Here is an 11,435-nt window from a genome sequence, read left to right as displayed (position 1 = left end):
AAGGAAAGCCCCCTTCAAAACCTCAATGACCCTCAGCATAACAGCTCACAATTATTAGGCACCCATCATATGCCAATGTATATTAAATCAGAGTGCTCTGGGAGCCAGTCAGTGTGGCTTTGTGATCTTGGGAAAGTTATTAAACATCTCTTGTTGCAATTGCTTCATCTTAAAGTGGTAGAGAGTGTAGTTTGCAAATACGCATAATCTTTAATCTATCTGTTCTATATTAAGTATCTATCCTAGAGAACTTGAACATGGACATCAGGAAACATGTACAGGAAGAAATGTTCATAACAGTATTTTTTTCAATAGCCCTGAATTGGAACTACCCAAATTTCCATCAGGTCGAGAATGGAGAAACACACTGTGGTAGATTCATATGACAGACTACTATACAGCAATGAAAAAAGAATAAAATGTGGCGAGTTGACTCACTGGAAAAGACTCTGATGCTGGGAAAGGTTGGGGGTTGGAGGAGAAGGGGACGACCGAGAATGAGATGGCTGGATGGCATCACCGACTCTGTGGACATGACTTTGAGTGAACTCCGGGAGTTGGTGATGGACAGGGAGGCCTGGCGTGCTGTGATTCATGGGGTCGTGGAGAGTCGGACACGACTGAGCGACTGAAATGAACTGAACTGAACTGATACATGCAACCACACGGATGAATCTCACACAAATGATGTGTGAAAGAAACCAGACCCCAAACAGGATATGCTGTCTTATTCTAGTCAATAAACTTGAAAGCAGGGATAATGAAATGGCAATATAGCGTGTGGGGGGACGGGTGCACTCATGGATGGTAAAACTTATATATAAAGAAAAGACAAGCAAGGAAATCATTATCACAAAGATCAGAAAGGGACCAGAGGAGTTGTAACTGGGTGGGGTCTCATGGGGGCTTCTGTGCCCTTTTTTCATAACCTGATAGTGAATCACAGTTGTTCACATTGTAAGGGTTTTAAAATATATTCTTATTTTCCCTCCCACCCACTATCAAGATTGAAGTGGGGAAGTTTGCTTAGTACTTATTTGGCTGTGTCGGGTCTTAGTTGCAGCACTTGGGACGTTTGGTTGTGGCATGTGGGATCCAGTTCCCTGACTGAGGATGGAACCCAGGCCTCCTGCATTGGGAGGGCGAGGTCTTAGCCACTGGACCACCAGGGAAGTCCTTAAACTTTTTTTAGTTACATGTACAGTTTTAAAAATTATTTAAAAATTAAAATAACACAAAAGGAAATGAAGTGAAACAGTCTTTCTCCAACTACTCAGTTTCATTCCCTCAATTTCATGCCTCCAAGGCAATGAGGTATCCTTGGAGAGGATAGTTTGTGCATAAAAATGCACTTATGTAACTCCTTTTTATATATAAATGAGAAAATATTATTTGTCCCTTTGCACATTGACTTTTTTTTTACTTAATGTATTTTGAAGGATTATGCTCATCTCAGCACATAGAACTATATCTCAAATTTGAAAGCTTTTATGTTATTTCTTCCTTTAATCTTTTGTAGATTTCACTAGTGAAGCCATCTGGTCCTGCAGCTTTCTTTGTGGGAAGGATTTTAATAATAAGTTCAATTTCTTTAATAAATATAGGGCTCTTCATATTTTCTATTGCATCTTGGGTTAGCTCTCATATGTTGTATTTTTTCAGGAATTGGCATTTCATCTAACTTGTCAAAGCCCTTGGCACAAAATTGTCATAATAGTCTCTTTATACCCTTTTAAGGGTAACAGAATTTTTAAATATCATTTTATTTATTATTTTTGGCTATGCTGGGTCTCTGTGCTGCACAGGTTTTTCTCTAGTTTCGGCGAGCAGGGGCTACTCTTTGCAGCGCATGGACTTCTCTTGTTGTAGAGCATGGGCTCTAGGGTGTGTGGGCTTCACTAGTTGTGGCTCACAAGTCCTGGAGCACAGGCTCAGTAGCTGTGATGCGTGGGTTTAGTTGCTCCACGGCAAGTGGGATCTTATCGGACCAGGGACCGAACTCATGTCCCCTGCATAGGCACGGGGATACTTAGCCACTGGATCACTAGGGAAGTCCCTAGAGAAGATATTTTTTTATTTCACCCTTCTCAAAGGTTAATGGTGATAGAAGGAGATTATTGAACAGAGAAATAATTTGCTCCTTTCTCAAATTAGGCATAGGTGAGCCACACTTAAGTTGAACTAGTGATGTGTGTGGTTGTCTTCTATTTCCTATTTTGGAAATAGGAGGAATTTCCTATTAGCAGGGGGAATAAAACCCACTCTCTGCCTTCTGACATTGTGTTAACCAATCAGGAGAATTTAGTTCTTCTCCCAGGGTAGAGATGTGGGGGGGGTGACCTGAGGTATGGTGACGAGATTATCAGTCTGATGTTGATACTAACATATGTGAAAAGTACAGACTGTCCCGAAATGGGGCAATCCAGAACTAGGGGTGAATTCTTTAGGGTTACTGAGCAAGAGGGATGAGAAATGGGAAGTCTTATCTGTAGTTAACCCTGAGGTCTGTCCTAAGAGAGAAGCTTCCAGTAGCCTTGGAGGAGCTTAAGTGCAGCTCCCAGGTGGTCCTTCTGTGGGTGATGGTCCTTCAGGGTGAGAGTGAAAGAAGCTTTAATATTAGCTCAGAGGCGGGTCAAGAGTTCTAAGTGGGAGACCAGTCCTCAGAGTCCTCTCATTGGCTCTGAATGGGCCACCTGGTGAACCCTAAGCCAATCACTGGGCTTGAAAATTAGACACTCTGGTTGGCCAGTTCTGAGAGCTATGCCTATTGGTGGAGCTCCAGGTAGAGCGGGGGCTTGGGACAAAACATATCCGAAGTAAGGGAACTAGGCACTGATGCTTCCGAAGAGAAGACTGCCTATCACCAGGAAAAGGGTGAATAAACCCTGGATGACAGAACAACTGAGCTCATGAGTGATTCTGATGGTTCTGGGAGAGAATACATAAACTTAGAAAAGAGATTGGAATGTGGAAACAGCTCATAAATGCTGTTCATCTGTTGTTTCAACTGTTCAGTGGCTTCCTATCACCCAGAGGATAAACTATAATCCTTCATATATATCTTTGCCCATCTCACCAACCTCAACTCCTACCACTCCCTGTTATTCTCCAGCCTCAATTTTAGGAAAATCCCTTCTCACACTGTGTTCCTGCGGTCCTCTACGTCTCATTGCCCTAAACAGCTACTTCGCCTTTAATATCGGGGCTCAGTGACCACAACACTCAGAGGACACTGTCTACCATGGCACAGACACCCTGCGCTCCAGATCCCAATACACAACCAATCTTCTGGTATATTGATTCTTCTCAAACGGGCCGGTACTGCCCCCTGGTGGGAGTTTCGGGAAATTGTCTGAACGTTCTTGGTTGCCGCATTATGGAGGGTGCGACGGTAGGCTGAGCGCGGAAGAATTAATGCTTTCAAAATTAATGCTTTCAAATTGTGGTGTTGGAGAAGACTCTTGAGAGTACCTTGGACAGCAAGGAGATCAGTCAGTCCTAAAGCAAATCAACCCTGAACATTCATTGGAAGGACTGATGCTGAAGCTGAAGCTGCAATAATTTGGCCACCTGATGTGAAGAACTAACTCATTGGAAAAGACCCTGATGCTGAGAAAGATTGAGGGCAGGAGGAGAAGGGAGCGACAGAGGATGAGATGGATGGATGGCATCATTGACTCAATGGACATGAGTTCGAGCAAGTTCCAGGAGATGATGAAGGACAGGGAAGCCTGGCATGCTGCAGTTCATGGGGTTGCAAGGAGTCGGACACCATTTATCCACTGAACAACAGACATTCAGAGGCCAGGGTCAAGGCAGGCTGCATCCTTAACAACTTGAAAACATCTTTAAAAGCATTTATATGGGTACAAAGAAAAGTTTATAATTATCTAAAATTAATATAACACAAATACATATGCATACATTTTGGGGGGATGGTTTAAAGTACACTTTTTTCTGAAATGAAACTGTATCATAAATAGAATGAGAAATATAATTTAGTATTTGTTCAGAATGGTACCAAGGGTTGTTCACTACATCAGAAAAATCATAATACCATCTATCAGATATACTGTAAAAAATTTAATGTTGTATAATACAGAGAAAGAAATATGCATATAATCACAAGTATTCAGTGTGATAAATTTCAGAAAGTGACAACACCTGTGTAACTAGCGCCCAGGTCAAGGAACAATATTATCAGTCCCCTAGAAACCCTCCTTGGGTCCCTTTCAAGTCACTGTTTCCCCTCTCCCCCAAAGGAAACCACCTTTGCCATAAATCAGTTTTGACTTTTTAACTTTAAAGCGTTGAAATCATACAGTATATTCTCTTTTGAGTCTTTTGGATTCAATATTGTGTTTATGTGATTCAACCATGTTGTCAGTCAGTAGTTCATTTGTCTTCATTGTCATAGTATCTGTTGGATGAATATACAATTTAATTGGGCTTCCCTGGTGGCTCAACAGTAAAGAATCCGCCTGCCAAAGAAGGAGACGTGGGTTTGATCCCTAGGTCAGGAAGATCACCTGGAAAAGGAGATGGCAACCCACTCCAGTATTCTTGCCTGGAGAATCCCATGGACAGAGGAGCATGATGAGCTACAGTCCATGGGGTCACAGTCATGACTTAGCGACTGAGCATGCACACATGGGTATGCATGTGTTCAGAATTAGTAGATACAGCCAGTTTGGCAAAATGGTTGTATTGATTTACAGTCCCATGAGCACATGCTTTTTCCTGACCATTTTTGTTTAGTTTTGTTTTTCTTTTTTCTTCCTGTCCTCAGGCACATGGAATAAATTAACCATTATCCTTGGTTCATGATGCAATCTGATCTATGCAAGGTCCCTTCTCTGATAATGAGAAATCGGCTGCCATTAATATATTGATTTTCTTTTATGAATCCCTCTGTATTTAACTGATTTCCCACTGTTACTGCCTCCCTTGTCCCAGGTACTAGCCCTGTGCATTACCCCAGGGCTCTTAAGACCCTGCACTAGGCAGCCCTCTCATTGTGCTTGGGTTCTGACACCTTACACCTTACCTCAGGGCGTGTCATGGCTCTCCACCCAGCACACACATGTGAGTGCACACACACACACACACACACACACACACACATGCAGTCTTTGAGCTTGCTTTAGCCTACAAAATACCATTAGGACTGAAAGGTCTTATTTTTTTCTCTTAGTTTTTTTTAATACGTATTTATTTATTTGGCTGCCCTGGCTGTTAGTTGCAGCACCTGGAATCCCCAGTTTTCCTTACGGCACACGAGACTTATTTTTTTTTTTAAGTTAAGACATGTGGGATCTAGTTCCCTGACCAGGGATTCAACCCAGACCCCCTGCCTTGGGAGCACAGAGTCTTAACCACTGGACCACCAAGGAAATCCTTCTTTTACTTTATCTTTAATTCTTCCTTTTCATGGTTTTATTGCCTTTTTTACTCATAATCCTAATGACTTTCTTTTCTATGTAGTCAGATTTGTATATTTTGTTAGTTTCAAAGACCATACTTCTGGATTTTTAAACAAGAATCTGCATTTTTCCTTTAATTTATTTGATTTAATTTTCTTATTCCTTCTTCTTTCTTTGGGTTTATTCTATGGTTTATTTATTAGTTTCTTAAGATAGTCACCTTATGACTTTGGAGCTTTCTCCTTTACTAGTATAGTATTTAAGGGTATAAATTTTTTCCCAAAATTCTGCTTTTGATGCCTCTCACAAGTTCTGATAGGTAGTATTTCCATTTTCTTCCAGTACTAGAGTCTTCATTTCCCCATGATTTCCTTTTCTTAACCTAACTTGAGCCTATCCAACTTGGTCTGTCTGGAACGTGGAATAAAGGCACCACATTTCAGTCAGGCAAGTGTGTGGTGCTCTAGAACTGGGGCAGCCAGTCTCTGGATAAGCAGTAATTATGGACAAAGAGGGAGGCTAGGTGTCTATAAGGATAGAATGAGATGAATTTGCTGAGGGATGCAGACAAGAGATGATGAGATCGAGGGAAGAGAAAAAGAACTGGTCAGATCTGCACAACCCATGAGACGCAGTGGTACTTCCGATTCTTTGCCTCAATGACTTTGTCATAAACCTTTACAATGTACTTTTAAAAATCTTTTTTAAAAGATTTTCTTATGTGTACCTTTACATTTTAAAAGTCCTTATTGAATTCATCACAATATTGTTTCTGTTTTCTGTTTTGGTTTTTTGGCCACACTGCATGTGGGGTCTTAGTTCCCCGACTAGGGATAGAATCCACAATACCTGAATTGGAAAGTGAAGTCTTAACCATTGGACAACCAGGGAAATCCCTGCAATGTACTTTTAAATCCTAACTTAAAAAAAAAAAAACCCTAACTTTCATTTTGATGTAATATTAGGTCTACAGAAAAGTTCTAAGATGGATACAAAGAATTTCAATACATTTTACCCTCATTCCCCAAACGTCAACATCAAACCCCATACCCCGCTCAGAGGGCTCAAACATACCTTGTGCACACCAAGACCCAGAAAAGCTACAGAGACTGAGACAGAACCATGTTTGAGTGTCTCTCTGTGGAGGTATGAGTCAGCAGTGGACTGCCAATAGGCAGGGGCTCTGGGTGCAGCAGACTTGGGTATGGCATAAGCCCTCCTGAAGGAGGTCGCCATTAACTCTACCATAGAGCTGCCAGAACTTATACAGGACTGGGGAAATAGACTCTTGGAGGACACAAACAGAACCTTGTATGCACCAGGACCCAGGAGAAAGGAGCAGTGACCCCCCAAGAGACTGACCCAGACTTGCCCATGAGTGTCCAGGAGTCTCCTGCAGAGGCGTGGGTCGCAGTGGCCTGCTGCAGGGTTGAGGGCACTGAGTGTAGCAGTGCCTGCATGGGACCTTGTGAAGGAGGTCGCCATTATCTTCATTACCTCCACCATAGTTTGCTGCTACTGCTACTGCTAAGTCGCTTCAGTCGTGTCTGACTCCCTGCGACCCCATAGATGGCAGCCCATCAGGCTCCCCTGTCCCTGGGATTCTCCAGGCAGGAACACTGGAGTGGGTTGTCATTGCCTTCTCCAATAGTTTAGTTCAGTTCAGTTCAGTCGCTCAGTCATGTCCGACTCTTTGCGACCCCATGAATCACAGCATGCTAGGCCTCCCTGTCCATCACCAACTCCCGGAGTTCACTCAAACTCATGTCCATTGAGTCGGTGATGCCATCCAGCCATCTCATTCTCTGTCGTCCCCTTCTCCTCCTGCCCCCAATCCTTCCCAGCATCAGACTCTTTTCCAGTGAGTCAACTCGTCACATGAGGTGGCCAAAGTATTGGAGTTTCAGCTTTAGCATCAGTCCTTCCAATGAACACCCAGGATTGATCTCCTTTAGAATGGACTGGTTGGATCTCCTTGCAGTCCAAGGGACTGTCAAGAGTCTTCTCCAGCACCACAGTTCAAAAGCATCAATTCTTCGGCGATCAGCTTTCTTCACAGTCCAACTCTCACATCCATACATGACCACGGGAAAAACCATAGCCTTGACTAGACGGACCTTGGTTGACAAAGTAATGTCTCTGCTTTTTAATATGCTATCCAGGTTGGTCATAACTTTCCTTCCAAGGAGTAACCATCTTTTAATTTCATGGCTGCAATCAGCATCCACAGTGATTTTGGAGCCCAAAAAAATAAAGTCTGACACTGTTTCCACTGTTTCCCCATCTATTTCCCGTGAAGTGATGGGACCAGATGCCATAATCTTTGTTTTCTGAATGTTGAGCTTCAAGCCAACATTTTCACTCTCCTCTTTCACTTTCGTCAAGAGGCTTCTTAGTTCCTCTTCACTTTCTGCCATAAGGGTAGTGTCATCTGCATATCTGAGGTTATTGATATTTCTCCCAGCAATCTTGATTCCAGCTTGTGCTTCTTCCAGCCCAGCGTTCCTCATGATGTACTCTGCATATAAGTTAAATAAGCAGGGTGACAATATACAGCCTTGACGTACTCCTTTTCCTATTTGGAACCAGTCTGTTGTTCCATGTACAGTTCTGACTGATGCTTCCTGACCTGCATACAGGTTTCTCAAGAGGCAGGTCAGGTGGTCTGGTATTCCCATCTCTTTCAGAATGTTCCACAGTTTATTGTGATCCACACAGTCAAAGGCTTTGGCATAGTCAATGAAGCAGAAATAGATGCTCTTCTGGAACTCTCTTGCTTTCTCCATGATCCAGCGGACATTGGCAATTTGATCTCTGGTGCCTCTGCCTTTTCTAAACCCTGCTTGAACATCTGGAAGTTCACGGTTCATATATTGCTGAAGCCTGGCTTGGAGAATTTTGAGCATGACTTTACTAGCATGTGAGATGAGTGCAATTGTGCGGTAGTTTGAGCATTCTTTGACATTGCCTTTCTTTGGGATTGGAATGAAGACTGACCTTTTCCAGTCCTGTGGCCACTGCTGAGTTTTCCAAATTTGCTGGCATATTGAGTGCAGCAGTTTCACAGCATCATCTTTCAGGATTTGAAATAACTCAACTGGAATTCCATCACCTCCACTAACTTTGTTCGTAGTGATGCTTTCTAAGGCCCACTTGACTTCACATTCCAAGATGTCTGGCTCCAGGTGAGTGATCATGCCATCGTGATTATCTTGGTCGTGAAGATCTTTTTTGTACAGTTCTTCTGTGTATTCTTGCCACCTCTTCTTAATATCTTCTGCTTCTGTTGGGTCCATACCATTTCTGTCCTTTATAGAGCCCATCTTTGCATGAAATGTTCCCTTGATATCTTTAATTTTCTTGAAGAGATCTCTTGTTTTTCCTGTTCTGTTGTTTTCCTCTACTTCTTTGCATTGATTGCTGAGGAAGTCTTTCTTATCTCTCCTTGCTATTCTTTGGAACTCTGCATTCAGATGCTTATATCTTTCCTTTTCTCCTTTGCTTTTCACTTCTCTTCTTTTCACAGCTATTTTTAAGGCCTCCTCAGACAGCCATTTTGCTTTTTTGCATTTCTTTTCCATGGGGATGGTCTTGGTCCCTGTCTCCTGTACAATGTCACGAACCTCCGTCCAGAGCTCATCAGGCACTCTATCTATCAGATCTAGTCCCTTAAATCTATTTCTTACTTCCACTGTGTAATCATAAGGGATTATACCCAGTTGTGGATGTGACTGGTGATAGAAGCAAGGTCCGATGCTGTAAAAAGCAATATTGCATAGGAACCTGGAATGTTAGGTCCGTGAATCAAGGCAAATTGGAAGTGGTCAAACAGGAGATGACAAGAGTGAACGTCTACATTCTAGGAATCAGTGAACTAAAATGGACTGGAATGGGTGAATTTAACTCAGATGACCATTATATCTACTACTGTGGTCAGGAATCCCTTAGAAGAAATGGAGTAGTCATCATGGTCAACGAAAGAGTCCGAAATGCAGTACTTGGATGCAATCTCAAAAATGAAAGAATGATCTCTGTTCGTTTCCAAGGCAAACCATTCAATATTACCGTAATCCAAGTCTATGCCCCAACCAGTAAAGCTGAAGAAGCCGAAGTTGAACGGTTCTATGAAGACTTACAAGACCTTTCAGAACTAACACCCAAAAATGATGTCATTTTCATTATAGGGGACTGGAATGCAAAAGTAGGAAGTCAAGAAACACTTGGAGTAACAGGCAAATTTGGCCTTGGAGCACGGAATGAAGCAGGGCAAAGGCTGATAGAGTTTTGCCAAGAGAACACACTGGTCATAGCAAACACCCTCTTCCAACAACACAAAAGAAGACTCTACACATGGACATCATCAGATGGTCAACACCGAAATCAGATTGATTATATTCTTTGCAGCCAAAGATGGAGAAGCTCTATACAGTCAGCAAAAACAAGACCAGGAGCTGACTGTGGCTCAGATCATGAACTCCTTATTGCCAAATTCAGACTTAAATTGAAGAAAGTAGGGGAAACCACCAGACCATTTCTCCAATAGTTTGGCCCCAGGTAAATACCAGGGAGGGGACACAGCTCCACCCATCCATAGAAAATTGGATTAAAGATTTACTGAACATAGCCCCGCCCATCAGAACAAGGCCCAGTTTCCCCCTCAGTCAGTCTCTCCCATCAGGAAGCTTCCATAAGCCTCTTATCCTCCATCAGAGGGCAGACAGACTGAAAACCACTATCACAGAAAACTAACCAAGCTGATCACATGGACCACAGCCTTGTCCAACTCAACTCAGTGAAACTATGAGCCATGCCGTGTAGGGCCACCCAAGACAGACGGGTCATGGTGGAGAGTTCTGACAAAATTCAGTCCACTGGAGAAGGGAATGGTTAACTACTTCAGTGTTCTTGCCTTGAGAACCCCATGAACAGTATGAACAGTATGAAAAGGCTTTATTATAGTGCCTTTTAAAAAGTATGGATTTGACTGCACCAGGTCTGGGACATAGGATTTTTGATCTTCACTGCAGCATGTGGGATCTTTAATTGTGGCCTTGTGGAGTCTTGTTCCATGACCAGGGATTGAACCCAGGCCCCCTGCATTGGGAGCACAGAGTCTTAGCCACTGAACCACCAGGAAAGACCCTATAGTGCCTGTTTTTAAGTTCACTTTTGTTGAGGTAAATTTATGTACCATAAAATACACCCATCTTAAGCATAGAGTTCAGTGAGTTTTGACCACCACAGTCGTCATATAGAACATTTCTATCACCCCCTCAAAAGTTTTCTGGTACTGTTTTGTAGTTAGTTCCTTCTCATGGTCCCAGGCAACCACTAATTGCTCTGTCACTGAAGATTAGCTTTCCCTGTTCTAGAATTTCTATGAGCAAAACCACAGAATAGGAAAAACAAGAGATCTCTTCAAGAAAATTAGAGATTTCAAGGGAACATTTCATGCAAAGATGGGCTCTATAAAGGACAGAAATGGTATGGACCTAACAGAAGCAGAAGATATTAAGAAGAGGTGGCAAGAATACACAGAAGAACTGTACAAAAAAGATCTTCACGACCAAGATAGTCACGATAATGTGATCACTGACCTAGAGCCAGACATCTTGGAATGTGAAGTCAAGTGGGCCTTAGAAAGCATCACTACGAACAAAGTTAGTGGAGGTGATGGAATTCCAGTTGAGCTATTTCAAATCCTGAAAGATGATGCTGTGAAACTGCTGCACTCAATATGCCAGCAAATTTGGAAAACTCAGCAGTGGCCACAGGACTGGAAAAGGTCATTCTTCATTCCAATCCCAAAGAAAGGCAATGCCAAAGAATGCTCAAACTACCGCACAATTGCACTCATCTCACACGCTAGTAAAGCATGCTCAAAATTCTCCAAGCCAGGCTTCAGCAATATGTGAACTGTGAACTTCCAGATGTTCAAGCAGGGTTTAGAAAAGGCAGAGGCACCAGAGATCAAATAGCCAACATCCGCTGGATCATGGAGAAAGCAAGAGA

Source organism: Moschus berezovskii, chromosome 22 (genome assembly GCF_049115385.1).
Source record: "Moschus berezovskii isolate FMDL1 chromosome 22, NW_MosBer_1.0, whole genome shotgun sequence".
Taxonomy (NCBI): domain Eukaryota; kingdom Metazoa; phylum Chordata; class Mammalia; order Artiodactyla; family Moschidae; genus Moschus; species Moschus berezovskii.
This window is presented reverse-complemented; position numbering follows the sequence as displayed.